This window comes from Polypterus senegalus, chromosome 6, assembly GCF_016835505.1.
Source record: "Polypterus senegalus isolate Bchr_013 chromosome 6, ASM1683550v1, whole genome shotgun sequence".
NCBI lineage: Eukaryota > Metazoa > Chordata > Cladistia > Polypteriformes > Polypteridae > Polypterus > Polypterus senegalus.
In genome coordinates, this window is record NC_053159.1 from 99,800,505 (window position 1) to 99,826,222 (window position 25,718).

The following is a 25,718-nucleotide window of genomic DNA, read 5'->3' on the forward strand; positions in this document are numbered from 1 at the left end:
AACCATAATAATAATAATAACCGTAATAATCAATACTGTAACAATGGAAAACAATGTAAAACAAATCCATGAAAAAAAAACTAGTGTTGCATAATCCACATGTCTGCTATTAATTGATATGCTCAAAATGATCAAAACACATGCTTTTTTGCTAAAATGTTGTTAAACAGTTACTTCCAGAACGCTCAGCACATCCTATTAAACATTTTAAACAGTACACTAAATCTTCGTAGGAGTCACATTTTGAATTGAAAACATGATTCTTGACCAACTAATGAATCTTCACATGGTTATCCCAATCAATAATACATTTTTATAGAGTCCATAAAGAATCCTTGGTGAATTTATTTCAAATTGTCATTTAAACTATATTTTTTCAGCATTCATATGGTGAGTGTGAACGGTTTAATGTAACTGTCACACAGCTCCTTCTTTTATTTTTTTTATGTGATGGTGTCTCATGTGAAAGGTTTCATATGCTTCATCAGATAATTTTCATTAATTTAGAAATATACAGATTATCCTGGACCAAAAGGACAAAGAGCGGAACAAAGACTACAGAGTGAAAAAAATTGGAGTAAAGGCCACAGATTTCAAAACAAAGCCAGCATGAGGCAGATAAAAAATTATCTTATCTCTCTTTTGAATATTCACTAATAACAGTAAAACTAAAACTGACTTTCCACTGCTTATGCTCATTCATAGTTCAAAAATATCTGCTGCTTGCATCCATCTTAAAAGACTCAACAGTGCAGGTACTTCAGGTTTGTTGACTGATTGATTAAGAGGGATCTAAGTAAAACTTTGTGCCTTGCACTTTTTCCCCATGTGTAGATCATAAAAGCACAGGGTCATCTTTCACTGCTATCAGATTAGCAAAACAGAAATCTGAACCTTGCGACAAAATAAAACAGACTTGCTTTTGTCTGGCAGCACATAAATAATTGACCTCCTCTAGTGGCCATCACCAAGTGGCTGTCCCCTCGCCATCTGTTCTGTCTAAATTTGGCCGAGCAGTTTCTTCTTTATGATCCAAAAATAGTGGCGTCCATTAGCTTCCCTGCACACATTCTAGAGATTACCCATAATTGTGCCATCGAAGCAAGTCTGTGTCCCAATGAATTTATTATTTAAGCAGTAATGCACAATGGGAAGGCCCATTACGAGGGATCTTTATGACAAGATTGTGCACTGATGGTTGCAAAGAGCAATAAAAATAATCTCAGAGGCTTTTAATGTGAGTGGATTTTAAAAAGCCCATAAAGTCAACAGAAAAGTGCTTGAGATAAAGTCCAAGTGAAACCTGGCATGAGAAGGACAGATTGAAACACCAGCCAGTACCATCCACCTGTCAAATGGCCAAGCCTCTGTATTTTAACGAAAAACATCAGAGGTTTTTAAGCCATCATTTGTTATTGGTTGATATGCAGTGGTTAGTCTTTATATTGGGCTGGCATTCGCATAATGGTAACAAATTGTTCAACACATATTTCTTGCTAATTGATGTCATGTTCAAGGTGTAACATCTTAAGATGCTTATTTTGCATTAGCTAAACATATCTGAATGAACATAACAGTATAAAATCCACTCAACAATTTTCAGTTCACTAGTTTCTCTTAGGTGGGAATAAGGTGTGTTAGGGCTTAAACCAACACCACTACTGCAAAACAGGAAAATCTATCCTGGATAGTACTGTAACTGAATAACTGAAACAGAACTGCAAAGAGATTTAAACTAAGGAAATTTAAAGACAAAACCTCATATGTGCAGAGAGAGGGAGGGGGTTTCACTGTAAACCTAAATGAACATACGAAAGCCTACACAAACTGCACCTCAGCTTACAACAAAATCTGAAGCTGGAGCACCATGAGGCAAAGAATGTTACTCGTATAAGGGAAGAAAACTTAAACTTAAAAAAAGTGCAGTACAGCCAACTACTCCCTCTGGTGCTCAGAAAGGATTCTCACAGTCAAAAAGCTTTTCCCTTACCTGGACAGGGTTTGGCCACCCAATATTAATTACAAAAATGTTTATATTTTTCATATCAGTCAAGTAATTATTCAAACTATTATAAGATGTCATGACTAATGTTGACAAACAGTTACAAAATGTAAATGTGAGCTCATTAAATCCTATGAAGAACTTCTATTTTAATATGCTTTACTCACTTTTAATAAGACAGGAACAAACTAAGTTGCATTTAAAGGTAGAGAAAGAACACAAGCATATGGAGTTTGACTGAATAACATGTAAAGGTTTGCGGATGATGTTTATACGTTCTAGACATGTAATGAATTCACAAGAATCAATCAAATGGTCACTCTACTCTATTTCATATCCATACATACTGTAAGTGTGTATGTTTATGTGTGCTTTATGAACTGTAATCCTACACCTCAAAAATTAAATAAAATGAAAACTAATACGTTGTTTTTAACTAGGGGCTATACAGTCTGAAAAAAATTAAGCAGTAACTCCTCTTTATCAAATAAATTCAGTGCTTTAAAAATAATTAAAATGCTCATTAATAAATTATGTTAAAAAGCTTTCAATCATATTGTACTACACTAAATTTTTAAGCAGGTGTGCAATAGATTATGCTTATATTTGTTATGAAATTAAATATATCCTAGTAAATTACTGAAAACTGTAAACTATTTGAGCATCACACAAGTCAACATACTGTAAATAACACCTTAAGAACATAGAACATAAGTAATTTGAAAAACGAGAGAAGACTGTTCAGTTCATCAAGCCCATTTGTTAAAAATGTAGTGAGTAAACACTCTGATACCTAATTGCAGCCTTTGCTACTGTTTTTATTAATGACGAGAGATGGTTACATGACTAATCAGTTCTTGTGCTCTCTTAGTTTTTCTGTGAGCAATAAATGATGCTCAGCAGTCCACAGTATACACAGCACGTATGATCCATTAATTCTTGTTATAAGGCAGATGCCTTGTCCAAGGTGGCTTACAACATTTCAGAGATACAATTGGGTACGAGTCTGTTTTTTTTTTAAACTTTTGGAGAACAGGCAAATGACTTACTCTGGGTCACATAGTGCCAGAGCAGAATCTGAATCCACAATCTCAGGGTTTGAAGTCCAAAGCCTTAACTGCTATTCAACATTGCCTGCCTGTGTTGTGATCGAATATGACATGGACTGTGAAACCAGGGGAACGACTCATGCTACCTTTAGCCTGTGGTACTCTGCATTTATATTTTACATAACACATGTAGGTAATTTTTGCATATGTTACTTACCCTATATAGTTGGTAGTGACGGGCAGGAATTTTTTTTTTGATATAATACAAGCCAATAGCAATTAAAGCTGTCCAATGTCAAATAATGTGAAACACCCCATGATGGAAAAAAAATAATATTATCTGTATCACATAATCCATCTGTTAGTTATTCAGTTGTATGCTCAAAATGTGCAAAACACCTGCATTTTTTTTGCAAAATTATTATTAAATATAGTTCCACAAAATTATTTGCAACATGAATCATGTGAGATTTTTTTTTCTAAAATTTAATGGACATTTTACTATTTACTATTGTCTTCTATTATACCATAAACTTTATCATTTTCTTCATTAAAACATGCAATGAAAAATGTTTGCACAATGTGATAAAGAAATTTCACTATTTAGAATGATTTTTCATCTTCTTTATAGGATTACTAAATATCATTTCTGGCTCCGCAGTATGGAGTCCAATAGCAAGCCTTGGTGTATTAGTTAGTGCCCACCACTGCTTCCCTGAAAGGCCTTTTGGCCCAAGTGCTGCAGATACTTTGTAATAAGACAAATTATGTACCTAATTAGACAGACTGTTATAACAAGTGGCAGAGGTGAAAAGCAGACTTTCTTCAAAGGCATAGAAAAAGGTCTTCCATGAATGTAAGCAAGCACAAAAATCTTTTAAATGTTCCCAAAATGAAACACAAGTCAAACCAGAATCATTCCTTAATTATTAGTACTCAAGTATAAACCATCAGTAACACATCCATCCATCCATTTTCCAACCCGCTGAATCCGAACCCAGGGTCACGGGGTTCTGCTGGAGCCAATCCCAGCCAACACAGGGCACAAGGCAGGAACCAATCTTGGGCAGGGTGCCAACCCACCGCAGGACACACACAAACACACCCACACACCAAGCACACATTAGGGCCAATTTAGAATCACCAATCCACCTGACCTGCATTTGCTGACATATTTTACATCAAGATAGGCAATTTACTTCTTAGACATAAGACAAAGTGGAGATTAACAAAAATTTGAGGGTCCTGTTAACACAGACGTCAGGATATTCTGACGCTTAGTTGAAGCGGCATGGTGATACAGTGAATAGCACGGATGCCCTACAATCCCAGATCCTGCATGAAAACACTACATAGATTACCCTGCCTGTGTAGTGTTTGTGTGATCACCTCATGTCCTTTTAGATATTTTCTGGGTTGTCTAATTTTCCTGCTACATGCCTAAAAGATGTGGATATTATGCTAATTGGCAATTTGTAATTAGCTCTTATATAATCATATTATGTGTTATTATATGTGCATGCAGTGCCAGTGCTAGGTTATTTTGTGCCCTTGGCCAAGCTTATTAGTGCTCCAACCGACTGTTCGGTAGCTAAACTGTGTGGCTTGGTTCACCCCCCCAAACCACAACCACTTTATGATCTGTGCCAAAAGCCTAATGCGCGTTAATGGTGGTGCCAGCCCTGTGCACATGAGTTTGTCCTGCAATTCCCTGTCCATGTTTGACACCTGCCTTGCTGTGAGGATGACATAGATTATGGCCCCAGTAATCTTTAACTGGACTAAGCAGGTTCAATAATTGATAAATGTAACTTTCTGCTTTAATACAGCACTGGTAATCTTGTTACCTTACATAATACAGCATTTGCATTACCATCATGTTACGCCCCTGACATAAGAGTGTGTGCATCTCTCTCTAGATAATGTACAGAAAGAACACTTTAAACTGAACATAAAAAATCCCCATAGAAACTGTTTGCAAATTCTCTGATCAAAACAGATGAATGATCACGTCTATAGTCTCCCTTTTTCCAAAACTATATTCCCCCTGTTGTTTCAAGGCTCATCTCACTGTCATGCATTTGAATATATAGCACTTGCACTTCATTCCAAAAGACCCCATCAGGGCTATTATGCAACACAAGATGTCCCAATGTGGGCTGTGATATACTGGTCTATGCAACATAAATCCCAAGTGCTTTTTTAGTGACTGGTGCAGGGAACTTTGATGTAAATTACTAATGTGTCTCTGCTTGTGCCTGAAAAAAAGCTGTTTGAAAAAATACAGTTGAGACAAGGCGTTTGAATTTTTTTCATTGTGCTTATTTTTTTAAATTAGTAACAGATACTGTAATTAATGAGTTCATTTTAACAATGCAAAAGCACAACTGAAAATATTAAAATGTTTTTATTCAGGACAGATCAGTGCCACTTGTGTTAACAATGATCTTTATTCTTATACTGTATATAGAATTAAAATCCCAAACGTTTTCTTTTACATTGGGTCTTGGGAATGCATATGGAAGAAATAAATATTTATATTACCAGTGACCATTGATGTCCAGTGGTAACAAACCTTTAAAACTAAATAAGAAACCTTTAAACCAGAGTGTGAACACATTAAGAAACGAAAGGCAACCAGGCAAGTATTTTAATATTTCACATTGTGCTCCTCAATGACAAGTATAGTAAAATTTATAAATGTGTACATCAGCTATATAAAATATGCACCCCTTGGAAGGCTTCATATTTTATTGTTATACAACATTAAACTATAGTGGATGTAATTTTTTTTGACACTGATCAACAGAAAAAGACTATTTAATGTCAAATTGAAAACAGATCTCTGGAAAATGCTCTAAATTAATGACAAACATAAAATACAAAATTTCACCCCCTTTAATATGAGACCTAAATCATCATTGGTGCAGTGAATCGGCTTTAGAAGTCTCATCATTAGGTCAATAGAGATCACCTAAAAGCACCTTATCTGGAAAGTACCACTTATACTGGTCAGTATCATAACCTAACCTACACAATGGTTACAAAATAACACTCCAAGCAAGTCCGTGAAAAGGTGATTGAAAAGCCAGCAGATGGATGTAAGAAAATATCCCTTGGTGTTCAATAAAATCGATCACTAAGAAATTGAAACAGTTTGGCACAGCTGTAAATCTGACTAGAGCCTGGCTGCCCACAAAAACTGGCTGAGTGATTGTGCAAGAAGACGACTAGTGAGGGAGGTCACCAAGAGACCTGTGATAACTCTGGAGGACTTTCAAGCTAAAGTATCCAAGACTGGAGAGATTGTGCATACAACAACTGCTGTCTGGGGGCTTCACAAGTTAAAGTTTAATGGGAGGTGGCAAACAGAAAAAAACGCACATGGCGCCTTGGCCTTAGTCAGCTTAAAAAAAGGTTCTGTGGTCTCGAGACCAAAATTGAGCTCTTGGCCCAGACTAAACACCAGGTTTAAACACAGCACTTTATCAAAAACACACCATACCAAAATGAAGCATGGTGTTGGCTTGTTAGGGTGTAGAGGGTAAAGTGAATGCAGCATAATACAGGGGAATTGCGGAAGAGAACCTGATGGTGTCTGCAAGAAACCCGTGCCTTGAGAGAAGATCTGTTTTCCACCAAGACAATGACCGTAAGTATAAACTACACAGGAATGGCAGAAAGCAACAATATTAATGTCCTGGTGTAGAAAAGTCAAAGAGTCCAGACCTCAAGATAACTGAGAATGTTTGGCTTGCTGCACTTGAAACAGGCTGTTCACTCATGATCCACAGGAAACCTGACTGAGCTTGAGCAGGTTTGCACTGAAGAATAGGGAAAATTTGCAACATCTAGATGTGCAAAGCATATAGAGAGGGGGTGAATCATTATGCAATCAAATATTTGTCTTTTTTATTTGTAATTAAATTGGATCATTTGCAAAGATCTGTTTCCACATTAACATTAAAGAATAATTTTCCTTTGAACAGTGTCACAAAAGCTATATTAAAAATCTAATGTGATTCAATGTTGTATTACTGTAAAATATGAAAACTTCCAAGGGGTGAATACCTTTTACATGCACTGAACACATTTACAAATTTTCCATTTACTTTCCAAGGCTGATCATTCAAATATAAGAGCCCACTCTGGCAGCACTGGACACAAGACAATAATCAACCCTGGAGTGGCATGCCAGTCAATCCAAGGACACATTGACTCACGCACTCTCTCAAAAAGGACTGGTTTAGTGAGCCTAACCAGATGAAGGAGAAAAAGCAGAGTACCTGAAAGAAAACCCATTCAGGCTCGGATTTGAAGTAAGTTGGCAGAAACCATGTAAAACATTGTGCTGTTTCACTCACAAGCATAATGCAGTTTAATAATATTATCATTTAATTAAATACAAAAAATGTATGTATTACCTGTATCTTATATGAAAAATCATCTTAATAATAGCACCTCTTCAATCATATTTTTTTTTCAAATGTTCATTATATACAGGAATATTAGTATAGTAGTGTGCTAGTTTATTACTATGTCACAGGAGGCTGAGGGACAGACGCAGCCGGGACGACTGGAAGGACCGGGAGGTGGAGTATATGTCCCCCGGGCCACGAGGAGGCAACCGCCCTGGAAGTTGAGGGGACCACGGGAAAGAAGTAAAGAGGCTCAAGCCATTTGGGGCCTGTGGCCACCGCCAGGGGGCGCCCTGAGCCTCATAGAGCCCGGGAAACATTCACTTCCACCACACCTGGAAGTGCTGCCGGAAGAGTGTCATCAGGCACATGGAGCACATCTGGGTGGGAATAAGTCAGAGAGCTAGAGTCGGGAGTGGGAGCAGGACGAAGCTCCCGTGAAGAGAGGAAAGGCGGCCCATGGACAGGGAGAGAAAGGCCCATGTTGGGAGTGATTGGTGCTGGGAGCACTGTGTGCTGTGCGGGACTGTGTTTCAGAAATAAAGGTGTGTTTTTTATAAAGAAGCGGTGTTTGTCTGGTGGTATTCGGACCTGGGTCTCACAACTAGTATAGCTTTTCAGCGTAATTCTTCATTGTTGCTGGCAAAAGTTATCCTCAGTCCACCATGCTTTAGCACACGTCCTTATAAAAGCTATCAAAAGTACTCAACTTATAATTTAAAATAATTTATACATTTACAGTAGATGTAAATTTCATTCATGGCTCTTACTTGCACATAGGTAAAGTGGGTTTCACTCTCTTATGTTCAGGGTCAAGGACAAGACTGACACACTGTGTCCAATGCATATATTACAGCTTATGTTGTGTAAATGGGAGCCATGAAAGACATTTACAATGTTTTAATATTACTAAGAAAATACATATAAATGAATATAAATTAAATGTAGGTTGCATTTCACTTTTTATAAACACATACATTAAAGTAAAGGTGGAACTGAGAAGGTCTGAATCACCGTGCATCAACTCAGTAAGGAAAAAAACTGTGTGATATAATGAATGGATTCTACTACTGACCTCCACATCTTGATAAACGCAAGCAAAAGTTAAGCAGGGAATAAAACATAAAAAGGGCATTACACTAGGAAAAACTGGTGATCTCAGGTTATTTCTAATTTCCTAGTATTGACTGTGAGATCCCTTTTGGAAAGAAGCAAAAAAAAAGGAAAATAGTACTCATTGAACAATATTGATTCGTCACTCAATGTGTCCCAAGATCAAAACGAGTTGATGTCTGTGTAGACCTTGTCATTTTAAACAACTAATATTGACTAAAAGAGCCTGAAGTGAAAGATCAGCAAGACATTTGTACACTCTGATACCAACTCTTTGAATGCACAATGTGTACTAAAATTGTTTAATTTACAAAAAAATCTACTGCTTAGGAATTTAGCCAATACAAAAACAGAATAGTGAAAAAGGTCATCTTGAATTTTAGGTGCGGTACTTGTATTATGACAACATTGATTTATTTGATTTTATACACATCAAAGCCTACTTAAACCAGGGCCTAATCACTATGTCAGCCACAGCAACACTGTACTTTGATTTTACTGGAAGTAAAAAAAAAATAATAGAAAATGAGAAAGACTTGGTCTGAAATGGTGAAAAAAGAACTTTTGAATATGACATCACTGAAAAAGAAATAAAACTCTGTCTAGTCATGCAACCTCAGATCCAGGAGGATCAATATAGATTTCTGTCCTGGAGGTACGCTCAAGTGGTGTCATATGTTTTGTGGACTTGGAGAAGGTTTATGACCGGGGGGATTCTGTGGGGGGTACTGGGAGAGTATGGGGTTCTGGAGCCATTAATAAGGACTATTCAGTCCCAGTATAATAATTATAGTGACAGCTGTGGGGTGTGTGACTCCAGTCGGCCTGTACTTTGACCCCTATCATGACTATGATTTTCATGAACAGGATATCAAGGCACAGCCAGAGAGGGGAAGATGTCCAATTCAGTGACGTTAGAATTGTGTCATTGCTTTTTGAGGTCATGGACACTGTGGAGACTCTAATACTGTGCCTTAATCCTTAGCCAAGTCTCACTTATGTAGCAGAGCCTGGGAAGTTTGCCAGCGTTGAAGATTTTATTTTATTAATAATGTAAAGGCCGTCTTCTTCAGGATATCTGTGATGTTAGTGAATGATGCCCAAGCTGTACCTTTACATTTGCTGACCTCTCCATTGTGGAATGCTTAGCATCATATGGTGCCATCTGAGGGGGATGTAGTTCTCAATGTCCACATCAGTGATGTTAGAATTGTGTCATTGCTTTTTGAGGTCATGGACACTGTGGAGACTCTAATATTGTGCCTTAATCCTTGGCCACATCTCACTTATGTAGCAGAGCCTGGGAAGTTAGCCAGTGTTGAAGATTTTATTAATAATGTAAAGTTCATCTTCTTCAGGATATCTGTGATGTTAGTGAATGATGCCCAAGCTGTACCTTTACATTTGCTGATCTCTCCATTGTGGAATGCTTAGTATCATATGGTGCCATCTGAGGGGGATATAGTTCTCAGTGTCCACATAGTCCAGAATCACTGGATTGGTTTTGACAAAGTGATTCCTCCTTGTTTGCTGTTTGGAATATGTCATACTAAGTACTCAAATTGAGCTACCGTGGTGTAGATGGGAGAGCGATGCTGGGTTTTCTTTGCACATCCACTTGATAAGGAAAATGTTGTCAGTGAAGTGTATATGGTCCGACCACCACCCATCAATGTTTACTTCAAAGTCATCCCAGTTGAGAAGATGGCCTTAAGACATACTATGAAGAGATTAGGCTGACAACGTCCTCCCTGGTCTACTCCCTTCTTGATAGATACCATGATGGGTCAGCCAAACAGCTGGATTTTAATGCTAGTGTCTCAGTAGTACTATGCCAGGATAAGGACAAATTGGTGGCTTTGACTTCTTGCCTTTGGACTGCCTGAATGACTGTTCCATGCTCATCCATATCAAAGGTCATCTTACAGTAAACAAAGTACCAAAATACCAGTTGGTCAATGCAGCAGAAATTATTGTGGAATCTTTCCTGTTCAACTGGTGGTTCTTATTTTAGCACTGATTGAATTAGTCTGAGGATCACCTTTGAGAATACCTTGTAGATAACCAGGAAAAGACAAATGGCTCAATTGTTTTTGTGGAAGTGGTTGTGGTCACAGATGAGCTGATGGACCAATCTAGTCTGGAAGGAACTGACAATTTCAGCTTTATAGAGACAGTTGGTGAGGATGTGGCAAGTCTTTGCAAGGTGATTTCCACTTTGTGCCTTCCACATCCAAGTGGGAAATTGTCCAGTTTACAAGTTTGGGATGGCATAACTTGATGAGTCACTGGCCTTGTTTGCTGAGGAAGTGACATCCATAGAATGACGAGGATTTTTCCTCTTCTTTCACTCCTACTCAGGCATTAAACGGCACAATGAACTTAAAGAAGGCATTGAATGACTGCATGGCTGTGAAGATGTTCTCATACAATTCTTCCCTCATGTCTTTGGAGGCATTAACAATAAGGATCTTTTTACCTTTTGGTATTGCAACTAGGAGCACGGCAAGTCAGAGAGTGAGGATCTTGACACTGAGATTGAGCACAGTAACTTCTTTGGAGATTCAAAATCAACTCCACTGAAGACCCTGTTAGTCTCTTGACTGCAGAGAATGAGGAATTTATTGGTCTTTCATTTCAGGTATGTGTGCTTAGTTCTCTTTGTCTACTAAAAGACAATGTTGTACTTGATAAATCCAAATTCCTCAGTCAGTAGTTGGAGCGCCTCCAGGAGTGAGTGAACACTGAATGTACATAGCAGTGGTGGTCAGTTGTTTGATGAAAATCTGATCTCTGAAAGATTTCTTGAACCTGTCCTGGGAGCTTTTCTATTTGTGGCTTACTGAGACATACACTTCTTGTGCTTCTCCACGGAGGCTGGGCATAAAATACTAATGGTGTCTTGCTGATATCCCTGCTGTTAGACCCTCTGCATTAATCAAAACCAGCACTGCTGTTTTCCTTCTCAATTTTATTGAACCTTCTGGGTGAATACATCCATGCATTGCAACACAACAACACAGCACCGCTTTATGCCCTCAAGGCTAGGTGCTGATAGGGTTCTAATATCTGGAAGCTAAGCAAAAGAAAAACTACACCATAAAAAATTACATGATTCAAAAATTCTTACAGACAAATAAAATTTTGAATCACAAAAACTTAATATTGGCCAAATGAACTTTAGATATGGTGTCATGTTAATCAAGAAAACCACAAAATCAACTGAATGTTCACAACAAAGCCCTAAAGGTAATTTCCAGTAGAGTAAATTGTATTTTGTGGAATTCATTAATAAATCAAACAGCAAGGGGAAAATCTGAGGTTACCTAAGGGCATCCTGTTTAATTATACCAAGGTTTATTCTTATAACCATCATTATTGTCCAAAGACATTCATCCATCCATTATCCAACCTGCTATATCCTAACTACAGGATCACGGGGGTCTGCTGGAGCCAATCCCAACTAACATAGGGCGCAAGGCAGGAAACAAACCCCAGGCAGGGTGCCAACCCACCCACACACACCAAGCACAATTTAACCTGCATGTCTTTGGAATATGGGAGGAAACCCACACAGACACGGGGAGAACATGCAAACTCCATGCAGGGAGGACCCAGGAAGTGAACCCGGGTCCCCTAACTGCAAGACAGCAGTGCTACGCATTGCGCCACTGTGCCGCCCGACAGTCATTCCTTTAGGGCAAAAGAATAAATCTGCCATGCTGGAGTTGGCTTTAATGCTGGAAAGTTTTAGTAAACAAGTGTTATTAAATAGGCAGAACGCTGGCATAGTGGTTAGAAATGGCATCAACTGGATTTGACTCTCAGCCTGATCACTGCCTGTGTAGAGTTTGCTTGTTCCTGGTCCAGTCCCCACTACCATGCCCTGTTTGCATGCACTGGGTTTTGCTCCAGCTACTCCAGTTTCCCTCCAACATCCCACAGATGTTTGTGTCAAGTTAAGAGACCACTCTAAACTGGAAGTGGGTGGGTGTGTGAGTGAGTGTATGCAGTGATGGAATGGCATCCTGTTCTGTGCTTCTGGGATTCCTTATTCTCTACTGGATTAAGCAGGTCTGAAAATGTTGTGTTACATTATTCTAAAGGTTAAAGAATTCAAAACGGTTGCATTTTCTTTTAAATTAAGTGAATATTCGATTTCTTTTTCTCAGAGTTCAGAAGGATAAAATTGAATTTTAGATTCATCATCTTATTTTCATCTTATATCAGGTTATGTTACATTTCAAGTGCAAGCACTTGAGAAGGTCTGTTAACAGCGCCTCTTGTTCTGAAGAGTAAAGCAGAAATATAAAAAGGCAATTGCCATTTTATTTTGCTATGAAAAAGGCTTTTCACTTCTGATCACACTTTAAGTATTATTAAGTAAAGATGCTATGTATTTCCGTATTAAAATCTATCCCAAATCTGAGCTGATTATTTTTATAATTGAAAATTGCATGTGTATTAAAACAATTCACTTTCAAAGTAAAGTGAACAGTTTTACTGTTGAACTTCTAAGGTCAATAATACATAAATATAGAGAAATGCCTTGACAGCTGCATAACAGAATATAATTTTGTAAACAGCAATTAAAATCAAATAGAAGAATATCTTCTAAGGTAGTTTTACAGAAAAGCTTAATTTCAGTGGAAAGGCTGCTTCTTTAATATTGTGACATTTGATTACTTGTATGCAATGTGATTATTGTTAAATTACATTTTTTTGATTTTAAGTTATTATTTCTTTTGTAGTCTAAATATCAATATATTAGAGAAGATGGTAAATTAAGATGGTAATTAGTTATTTTTGAAGATTTTGAAACATGGCATAATATCAAGTGGAGATGTGGCAGTGGAATTATGAGGTTGTGCCTTACACTGGGAGACCTTGAACAACTAGAAAATGGGGCTTTAGGAGAGAGCACATCAGGCCTAATTTGTAGCAACAGTGGAAAATAACCCTATTAGTTTAATCTGAAACAAAAAGATACACATATGTGTCAAGTATTTTTTAAGAGAAACAACAAAACTCACTTATTAACTCAATTTATTTGTCTTTCCCTACTAAATTATGGTGTCTGTTCTTATACAGTAGGTGCTGAAGGAATACAAGCTTGGAAAGGTGCTGAAGATGCTGCAGCACCTCCTAATGGAGGCTACTGCAAATGAATTGAGACTAGTAGTGTTATAAAGACAGCTATAAATTAATCAAAGGTGAAAGAAAACAAATGCCAATTGATAAGGGGGAACAGTTCTCTTTTTACTGAATTTGCTGAAACAATATTTTAGCCTACATTCTCTTTTGCAAGGAAGACACCATTAGCAATATTAACAATGGCTGCTTATTTAGCAGTTCTTGAAAGGATTTATTTTAATGCACTCTATTTACATATTATGTGAAAATGTAAGTAAACCTCATTGAATATGTTGACTTTTTCATCATATTTAAACAGGCAAGTAGTAGAGTTCAGACAGTATATGGAAAAATAGGAAGAAAAAGGAACATGCAAGGGCAGCCTTTTTCACAATATTTGAACAAAATTTTATTTGCACACCAAAAGAACAAAAGCCTGATAGCATCTAAAGAGGAATTAGAGAGGCACTTTCAATCGACATGTACTGATAAGGAAAAGCTGGGAAAGATGAGCCTGCCATTGGATATGCCACCAGTGGGAGATGTGGCAAAGGACAAGGACACTAATCCTCCTAGGTAGTCAAAAGTATTAAGAGGTGTGCAGTGATCTAGGGTGAGGTCAACTCCAGGACCTAATTGAGTTCCGTATAAAGTGTACAAGAAGGTCCCGGGGATGCTGAGATACTTGTGTAAGTTATTGAGGGTGTAACGTCATCCCAAAGATGTGGCGGAGAGCAGGGGGAGTATATATTCTCAAAGAAAAAGATTTGGCTGCTATTAACCAGTTTAGGCCAATCTGCTTGCTGAATGAGGAATGGAAGATTTCCTTCAACATAGCAGCTCAAATACTGGTGTAGTATTTGTTAGATAACAAATTAATTGATACATCACTGCAGAAGACAGGTGTGCCTGGCTTTTCAGGATGCCTTGAGCATACAAGTATTATTGGAGCCAAATTCAAGTAGCAAAGAAAGAGAACAAGGAGCTGCATATTGTGTTTGTGGACCTGGCTAATGCTTATGGGTCCAAACCATATAGATTATTGTGGGTGGCGCTGTTCAGGAGTTAATTATAAAGTATAAATTATACTTAATTCTAAAGTATTTTATTGACATAAAAATGTGTTTCATAATGGACTGGCAGCAATTGGAAGTTGGCATTATGGCTGGGTGTTTGGTCTGTCCAATACTGTTTACCATGGTGATGGAAGTTATTATCAGGGCTATCATTATCAGGTTTATAATGCAACACTAAGTGATAGGCAGCTGGTTCAAGATATCAAACAACAAATCATTAATGGAATGAAAAGAATTAATGAATGTGGCCTGCCAGGCAAATTTAAAGTGTGGTGTGAGCAGTTTAGGTTATTTACATGGATAATGATGGTCGGTAATATCATATTACCATTTGTTAAGTGGAGAGAGTTGAAAGAATTATCAGTGCAAATATAAAAAAAATGGCTGGAAGTTCCTGTATGTCTAAGCAAAAACCTTCTATGGCAAGGAACTCTTGGAGTTACCAATACCCAGCTTGGTAGAGCAGTTCCAAGTGCATAAAAGCAGGATTGCACTTAACATTGTCTCAATCAAATGAAAATGGTAATAAGAAAGGCCGAAATCTTGATTCAAGCTGGATGCAAATGGGACCCAAAGGCAGCGGTAAAGCAGGCTGAAGGAGGTAATGGGACATGTGCAATACAGCAGGGCAGGGTTTGGTTGCCAAGTTAAGGAGCAATTTTGGCATAGGGTAGAGGAGGGAGAGTGCAGACAAATGGTGGTGGAAGAAATAAGGCATCAGGAGGAGGTAGGCAGAAATGCTATCGCAGCTTCTCAAGGAAAACAAGGTCAGTGGTTAAACTGAGAAAGCCTTGAGAAGAGGAGACTGAAGTGTCAGATAGGTAAGGGGTTATTGGGGCTATATATGATGTATTCCCATCTCTGAAAAATTTAATGGTGTGGACAGGGTCTCATTGCAGCATATTCTATCCAGCTGTAAGGTTAATTTGAGCCAAAAAAGATACAAATGGAGGCACAATAAAGTGTTATCATGTGTTCCAGCGGCAGTGGAGGAAAAAAGAAAGGGAGTAAATTCAGCAAAGAAGGCAAAAGAGATTAAGTACATATTTGTTAAGGAGAGGGACAGCAATGGTTTAATAAGTATAATTAAACACAGAGCGGATCAATTAAGTGTAACAAATGATTGGGAGTAAAGTGTAGACCTTTGTACAAGATTAGTTGAACCAAAGGGGATAACTTCAAGTAGATTGTGGCCAGACATGTTGGTATGGTCAGAAAAGAAACATGTAGCGTACTTCATTGAATTAACGGTGCCGTGAGAAGGGTGCATTGAAAAAGTGCATAAAAGGAAGAAAGCAAAATATTTGGCAGCTGACACTACCCGGACTGTGGTGGGCTGGTGCCTTGCCTGGGGTTTGTTCCTGCCTTGCACCCTGTATTGGCTGGGATTGGCTCCAGCAGACCCCCGTGACCCTGTGTTAGGATATAGCGGGTTGGAAAATGACTGACTGACTGACACTACCCAGAGAGGTTAGACTGCGCACATGCGGGCAATTGAGATAAGCTGCCATGAATTTGTAGCTAAATCAGTAACATCACTATTAACAGAGTTTGGTTTTTCAACGAAGCAAAGTGGCAAGTAGTTAAAAATTTGGTTAACGCGGTAGAGGAAACAAGTCAGTGGATATGGTTAAGGTGACATAATATGGAATGGGCAAAAGACAACTAAGTCTTTCATTTTGTACAGAAGTATGTTTTATTTGGTGTGCGTTATAGCATATTCATTTTAGCGCTTTTAACTGTACTTTTAAGTTTGTGTATTAGAGAGGTTTTATTGCACAAACGATACTGTGCTACGGACAGGGTGTGTAGATTGAAGTTTTAGAGTTTTATGACTTACTAGCAGAATACCCGCGCTTCGCAGCGGAGAAGTAGTGTGTTAAAGAAGTTATGAAAAAGAAAAGCAAACATTTTAAAAATAACGTAAGATGATTGTTAATGTAATTGTTTTGTCATTGATATGAGTGTTGTTGTCATATCTATCTATTTATATTATATATATGTATCTATCTATATATATATATATATATATATATATATATATATATATATATATAGCAAAATACCTGCGATTGGCAGCGAGAAGTAAAAAGAAAAGGAAACATTTTAATAATAACGTAACATGATTGACAATTTAATTGTTTTGTCATTGTCATGAGTGTTGCTGGCATATATATATATATATATATATATATATATATATATATATATATATAAAACTGCTCAAAAATTAAAGGAACACTTTGAAAACACATCAGATCTCAATGGGAAAAAGAAATCCTCCTGGATATCTATACTGATATAGACTGGGTAATGTGTTAGGAACGAAAGGATGCCACATCGTTTGATGGAAATGAAAATGATCAACCTACAGAGCCCTGAATTCAAAGACGCCCAAAAATCAGAGTGAAAAATTATGTGGCAGGCTAGTCCATTTTGCCCAAATTTAATTGCAGCAACTCCAAATTGTACGCAGCACTTTGTATGGCCCCTGTGTTCTTGTATACATGCCTGACAACATCGGTGCATGCTTCTAATGAGATGACAGATGGTGTTGTTGGGGATCTCCTCCCAGATCTGGACCAGGGCATCACTGAGCTCCTGGACAGTCTGAGGTGCAAACTGGTGGCATTGGATGGACCAAAACATAATGTCCCAGAGGTGTTCTATTGGATTTAGGTCAGGAAAGTGTGGTGGCCAGTCAATGGTATCAATTCCTTCATCCTCCAGGAACTGCCTGCATACTCTCACCACATGAGGCCAGGAATTGTCATGCACCAGGAGCCACTGTACCAGCATAGGGTCTGACAATGGGTCCAAGGATTTCATCCTGATACCTAATGTCAGTCAAGATGCCTTTGTCAAGCCTGTAGCGATCTGTGTGACCCTCCATAGATATGCCTCCCCAGCCAATCATTAACCCACCACCAAACTGCTCATGCTGAATGATGTTACAGGCAGCATAATGTTCTCCATGGCTTCTCCAGACCCTATCACTTCTGTCACGTGCTCAGGGTGAACCTGCTCTCATCTGTAAAAAGCACAGGGCACCAGTGGTGCATCTGCCAATTCTGGTATTCTATAGCGAATGCCAATCGAGCTGCATGCTGCTGGGCAGTGAGCTCAGGGCCCATTAGAGGACATGGGGCCCTTGGGTCACCCTCATGAAGTCTTTCTGGTTGTTTGGTCAGAGACATTCACACCAGTGGCCTGCTGGAGGTCATTTTGTAGGGCTCTGGCAGTGCTCATCCTGTTCCTCCTTGCCCAAAGGAGCAGATACTGGTCCTGCTGATGGGTTATGGACCTTCTATGGCCCTCTCCAGCTTTCCTAGAGTAACTGCTTGTCTCCTAGAATCTCCTCCATGCCCTTGAGACTGTGCAGGGAGACACAGCAAACCTTCTGGCAATGACACGTATTGATGTGCCATCCTGGAGAAGTTGGACTACCTGTGCAACCTCTGTAGGGTCCAGGTATCGCCTCATGCTACCAGTAGTGACACTGACTGTAGCCAAATGCAAAACTAGTGAAGAAACAGTTAGAAAAGATGAGGAGGGAAAAATGTCAGTGGCCTCCACCTGTTAAACCATTCCTGTTTTGGGGGTCATCTCATTGTTGTTCATCTGTTGTTAATTTCATTAACACTACAGCAGCTGAAACTGATTAACAACCCCCTCTGCTACTTAACTGACCAGATTAATATCCCATAAGTTTCATTGACTTTATGCTATACTCTGATTAAAAAGTGTTCCTTTAATTCTTTTGAGCAGTATATATACACACACACATCTATACACATACATATATACAGTTATACAGTATATATATATACATATACACACATACATATATATACATATACATATATACACATACTGTATATATACACACACACATATATACATACTGTATATACAACATATACATATCTACATATATACTGTATATACACATATATATACAAATCTACATATATATCTACATATATATATTAGGGGTGGGACTCGATTAAAAAAATTAATCCAATTAATTAGAGGCTGTGTAAGAATTAATCTTGATTAATCGTATGTAATCGCACACGTAAATTTGCCCCAAATCGCAAATGTTTTTTTTTTTTTTTAATTTAAAACGGTTTTAGTGGGCGACAGAATCAAATAATAGACATGGACATGAATATTGTAAACTGAAGCTGTTTTAATTTCTGAAAAAAAAAGCTTTTAAACTGCATTTGAATTCAAAACAGAAACAAAAATATCATCCCTGGTTAAAATTGGGCAGACTTAAAAATAAAGTGGTAGTTTAAGTACTTTAAGTACATTTTCAGAATAGTATTGTCTTTAAATAATAATAACCAAAATTTCAACATAAAGTGCAGTTTTCTTCTTAAAAAAATAAGTCAGAAACATAAAAGGTAATTTGACCAGCTTACTCTTTAAACTCTGAGTAACATTAGCCAAAATTATTTTGTACATTAGGCTAAAACAGTGTGATCATTGAACATTTTGTAATTAGATGTATTTAGAATTACTAACGGTCACGGACGTCCAATGATAAAGAGCCACAAAGTCCGCTTTCTGTAATGCATCTAATTTTGCTTGCTTTTCAGTGTGCACAAAACCATGCTTTTATCAAGGCTTACTCGGGTAGTCGAAATGATCAGTCGTAGGAGCGCTTTATTCCGACTCTAACATTTTTGTAGCTGTGATGTGTGCATCAGTGTAATGGATGTACCAGGAAATCATGCATTGACAAAAGTTCCGTTTGCTTGGAATTGAAAGTGTGATTAAATGCGTTATTTTTAGCGCGTTATGGAGTACATGCATCGAAGCTTCTCAGCTGTGCTTGTGCTAAGAAAGGGAAAATTTTAAAAATAACGTAACATGATTCTGCGTTAACCTAATATTTTTCATACGTCCCAAACCAAGGAGATCGAAGGTAAAATGAATCGGGTAGCGCGGGTACATAGTCAGTACACCCCCTCTCGGGAATCGAACCTCGAATGTCGGCGTTAGAGGCTTAAGACTCTACAATTAGCCACAGCGTGTGGCTTGTCTATGCTAAAGTATGTATTGTAGATCGGGGTATATATATACATTTATATATATATACCCGTGTACCGCAGTGGAGAAGTAGAAGTTATGAAAAAGAAAAGGGAACATTTTAAAAATAACGTAACATGATTGTCAATATACAGTAATTGTTTTGTGAGTGTTATTGAATGTTGCTGTCATCAAGGATTTGATTATCATTATTTCTTTCAATCAGGCTCGTATTTGTAGGATGTGTTCAAGTTACATTCCGTGTTTGTCAATCGTTGTAAAGATAAGAGGTTTCATTCATCGATTAGTTCCTTACTGCATCAATAAACAGCTCGTCTTCCTCTTTATCTGAGACGTGACAAACTGCATGCACGTTTTTTTTTTCGCTGTCTTCCTTTAGCAGGACATTCACTTTTTCCACCGTGTGCTTTGTTTCCGCAGTAGCTGCACTTATGAATATGATTGTATGTATAAGACGCTTCGGATATTTTTGCTGCCTTCTCAATTGTGTAATTCGGTTTTTGTTCAGCACTCTTTGGAACTGTTGCTTTTGTCTGTGCACTGCGTCAGTTCATGTGAGCAGCTTGGTGTTCTTGCATCGAAGGTTCCCAGCTGTGCTGGTGCCATCTCGTGTAATGTCAGCTAAGACCCGGCACTTAAAAGTTTCTCTCGCAGTTTCAATGAGTTTGTGCCAAACACCACCCTGACCATCTCATCTTCCTCTGCATAAGCACAGTCCTTCACCCGTGAACATTTACCGGCAGTGTTTGTATTGGATTGCCACTGATGGACGGCCTTATATGGGCAGGCACTAAATTACAAACGCTAGTGGCAGCCTGTCTATGAACTTAATTTAATATAAACTTACGGTTCACGCCGTGCTTTGTTTCCGCAGTAGCTGTACTTATGAATATGCTTGTATGCATCATTTGCTTCATAATGTTTTTCTGCCTTCTCAATTGTGAAATGGCGTTTTGTGCTCATCGCTGTTTGGAGTTCTTCCTTGTTCTCTACGTACTTACGTAGGAGGTGTGATGATGTCACACGAAACTCCGCCCCCCACGGCCATCTCCAACTCAAGACTCCATTACATTATATGGGGAAAAATAGCTTCCAGTTATGACCCTTATGCGTAGAATTTCGAAATGAAACCTGCCCAACTTTTGTAAGTAAGCTGTAAGGAATAAGCCTGCCAAATTTCAGCCTTCTACCTACACGGGAAGTTGGAGAATTAGTGATGAGTCAGTGAGTGAGTGAGTGAGGGCTTTGCCTTTTATTAGTATAGATAAGAGTTTAATGGTATTTTATGGAAGTTTAGATGGGGTAGGTACAACTAAGTGATTTTAGTTAGGTGATTTAGGCAAGAAAGCCTGATCCTGTTTAGCACTACTCCAATCTGAGTCCTTCAGAGGTTGCTGAGATAGAATAGTAGTACAAGACTGTTTTGTGTGACTTCGATCGTAGTTTAACTCTGAAGGTTGCCAGAATAGTCATGTGCAGGGTAGGATTGGTATTTTATTACTTATTGACAGTGGTATTTTAGTAATTATTTGTTGATGTAGGTTTTAATATTTATAGTAGGTTCAGATATATCTAAGAAATGTTTAGAAGTGGCTGAGCCTCATCCATCAGGAAAGGAGAGGGTTGTGTGTGAAACATCACGTACACTGTTGAAACCATCTCAGTGTTGTGGGCCTTAAATGCAATGAAACACTATTTGAGAGGGGGAGCCCACCTGATGACCTCAGTGATTTTCCTGGATGACTGTTGTTTGACCAAATTGCAACAATAGCGTACAGAATACATACAAATATACGCATTGTACAGAATACAATAAAAGTACAGAATGGTTAATTTAGTTAAAGTTAGTGACAACTTCCTCTGAGTTACTTGTCTGATTCAATGCACTATGTTTATATCAATACATCTATTGATAATTTTGTTTAATAAATTATTGAAAAGGCAAATTTTCCTTGTATTTTTTCCCTTTATTTCATCCCTATCTGTCGGCACTGTTTGCCTGTATGTTTGTCTGTTCAAATATGTTGAAAAAGTCAACAATTTCCATGGGATGTACTTCCTGACTACACTGTTTAAACTCTGTGTGTGTGCTATGTGCACTATTTTACTTGTTTAGGATGTGGGAAAGAGGGACAGTCTTCCTAAGCTTTTGCTGATACTTTGAAGGAGGAGGGAAAGGAGAATAAGACTATTTCTTGCTCCAGGTTACACGGTCTCTGAGCAGGCTGTGGATGAGCCTGCAACATTCCTAGATTGACATCCTCATATTACCAAGGGGCAGTTACAGGCAAGGCCAGGAGCATCCTTCACACAGCATATGAGGTGCCACCCCTTCTCGTTGTCTTGAGTGTGGGTGCCAGGAAGTAGACCATGAAGTACCAAGTGGCATATAAGGCTGTTTCTGGGCACACAGTCTCTTAATTCTTGTTTCAGGCCATCCTACAAGCTCTGGGCAACAGGGAATTCCCAGAAGATGTCTCTTCATTCATTATGTGCCCAGGAAAATAATCTGCCAATCCTGACATGTTTGTAGTTTTCCTTTATTTTTTACCACAGTGTAGAAAATGTTTTTGTAAAAATGCCACACTGCTTTTGGCATGTGTAATAACTGAAAACCCCTCCATCTCTAAGGAGCTGGTACACATTTGTTTTGGTATGATGCTTCTGGGCAGAAACCTGGCCTAATATGATAAAGGAAGATTCTGTTGTATTGATTTTTATTAAACTGGATATTGCTTTTTGTATTATCTTTTGGCGGAGTTGCACTTTTTAGTGAAATCTGTCTTTGTACAGGTTGTATTAAACATTACAATCTAAATGACTATTACATACATGATTTGTGTCTGCAATGTGTGGTACATAATTAATCTTCATGATGCCAAAGTGTATCATGCTACTAATAATGACTTGCCATAACATCACAAATATACCTTATGTTTTTCTCTTATTAATCACTTAAAAGTAAATTAAGCATTCTGTTACACTTTATATACTGTATTACATGTATAAAAACAAACTCACTGATTTGTTACAGTCTTTACATTTTGCCACAGATGTAAAATGTGGGAGGTGCAGTGGCTTATTCTGCCCTGGCAGTGTTTTAGCGTCCTCTGCTGGCTCTTATCTTCAACTGTGGGATGGGTCACAGCATCTTGTGTGGAACGCAGTTGAATCACCAGTAAGTTTAGGAAGTAAATTCACTTCTGCAGCTCCATGTGAACTTTTCTGGTCTGCTAATTTGAAGATAAATTCATAGTCGTTCTTAACATGGGGTTATTTGTAAGTTTTAGAATTTTAGAATTACTACTACAGTAAACCCTTGTTTATTGTGGTTAATCCGTTCCAGACTCTACTGCGATAAATGAATTTCCGCGAAGTAGGATTCTTTATTTATAAATCTAATATTTTCATAGAGCGTAGAAAACCTGTTTACAACCTTCTAAATGCATTTTTTAACATTATTAGAGCCCTCTAGACATGAAATAACACCCTTTAGTCAAAAGTTTAAACTGTGCTCCATGACAAGACAGAGATGACAGTTCCGACTCACAATTAAAAGAATGCAAACATATCTTCCTCTTCAAATGAGTGCACGTCAGGAGCAGAGAATGTCAGAGAGAGAGAACAGCAAACAATCAAAAATCAATACGTGCTGTTGAGCTTTTAAGTATGCGATGCACCGCGATAAAGCGGCCGCAAGGAAGGGAGCAATGTGAAGGTAGTCTTTCAGGATTTTTGAGAGGAGCATCTGTATCCTCTAGGCAAACAGCCTCTGTGCAAACACCTCCTCTGCTCACACCCCCTCCGTCAGGAGCAGAGAATGTCTAAGTATGCGAAGCACCGTGCGGGAATCATATCGTATATCATTGAGGAGTTTTATTTAGTACATAATACATGCTCTGATTGAGTAGCTTCTCAGCCATCCGCCAATAGCGTCCCTTGTATGAAATCAACTGTGCAAACCAACTGAGGGAACATGTACCATAAATTAAAGACCCATTGTCCGCAGAAATCCGTGAACCAGCGAAAAATCCATAATACAGTGGAACCTCGGCTTACGAGTAACTTGGTTTACGAGTGTTTTGCAAGACGAGCAAACATTTTTAATAAATTTTGACTTGATAAACGAGCGATGTCTTGCAATACGAGCAGTATGGATACACTTTGTCTGCTGAGCGTCATGTGATCACAGCTGAGCTGATGGTTCTTCTCTCTCTCTCCTTATCTCGCTCGCTTGCCCAGCACCTCTCTCTCTCCTTATCTTGCTTGCTTGCTCGGGCAGCGCGTCTCTCTCTCTCTCCATATCTCGCTTGCTCGCCCAGCGCGTCTCTCTGTTTACAGCTCGTCTCTCTCTCTCCTTATCTCGCTCGCCCAGCGCGTCTGTTTACAGCGCGTCTCTCTCTCTCATCTCGCTCGCCCAGCGCGTCTCTCTGTTTACTACAGCATTGTGACTGTGTGTGTGTGCGCTGTGAAGTGCGAGTCCCCATCTTGCTCCCCCAAAACACAAAGCCGAGTCTCAGTACTTTAACACTAGTTTTATTCAGCTTGAAACAGCAACAGCGCTGTTATTTATTGGGATCTTTATAATGTTCCTTGTATGACCCATTGATGACAGGCGCTTATAGCATGTCTTCGATCTTTTTGGATGCGCTTATACGGCAAACTGCTACAGCGCTGGGAGACTGCGATTGCTTTGGGACACTCTTCCGCGTGTCTTCCTGTTGGGTGGAATCCCACATGAGTTTAGAAACTCACACCAGCCATGATTCTTTTTAAAGGTAAAGTGCAGGTTAATTTGTATTATGTATTTTACTTTATATTTTGTCTTAATCATTTTTATATGAATAGTTTTGGGTTGTGGAACGAATCATCTGAGTTTCCATTATTTCTTATGGGGAAATTTGCTTTGATATACGAGTGTTTTGGATTGCGAGCATGTTTCCGGAACGAATTATGCTCACAAACCGAGGTTTCACTGTATATATTTAAATATGCTTATATTTAAAATCCGCGATGGAGTGAAGCCGAAAGTCGAAGCGCGATATAGCAAGGGATTACTGTACTATTATTATTATTATTATTATTATTATTATTATAAATAGTAGTAGTAGTTGTATTATTACTTGACCAAGGTAAATGTTTAGAGACTTTGCCCTGCTGTACAGGAAAACTGAATGTTATGCATGATTCTATTACAGTTTTGGATGTAACTTTAATGCTATAATTCACATAGCATACATGCTAAATTAAACATTAATAATTTACACTTAATTAGATGAGAGTAAAAACTTGTTGATTTAAAATGTATACATGCAGCATCAATTATGACACCTGCTTAATTATGATGCAATTGGTTGTTCCGTATCCAGATTTATTGTTGTTCTGATGCAAATGAACTGTTATTTTGCAGACCTTCAACTGCATATCCATGAGTATTGAGTAAAACTTTTACAAACTCTATATGCCACTCTGCATGAGAAGATTTTAAGGGATGGAGACATTTCTCTTTTCAAAGTAGTGTAATGGTGCTGACAAGCACATCAGCACTGTGCTACAAACAGTATGAGCCTTTAATTCCATTAAAATTAGTAGATTCAGAGCCAGTTGCAGGGAAGCCTAAAAATGGCTGCCTGTCACAGTTGCACAAACTCCAACTACAAATAATAAAGCCAGCTGTCTATGTAAGTATAGCATGTTTCCTAAACAAGTGATGTACAAAGCCAGAATCCATTGGCAGTGTTGGTCTTTTCATTATGAATTTAATGTTGAAGAGCTTGAACCCCTGCTCCATTACAGTTTTATGGTATTGTATATGCTTGATGGGCATGTCACTGTGAATGTTGCTATGTTTTTTTATTTTCAGCATCTC

General features: G+C 38.3%; 1 protein-coding gene across 1 annotated transcript in view; it reads right to left on the reverse strand.

Moving 5' to 3' along the window:
- The window catches only part of tmem132e (transmembrane protein 132E), a 647,459-nt gene that overhangs the window by 92,008 nt on the left and 529,733 nt on the right, over nt 1-25,718 (reverse strand). The window lies entirely within an intron of this gene.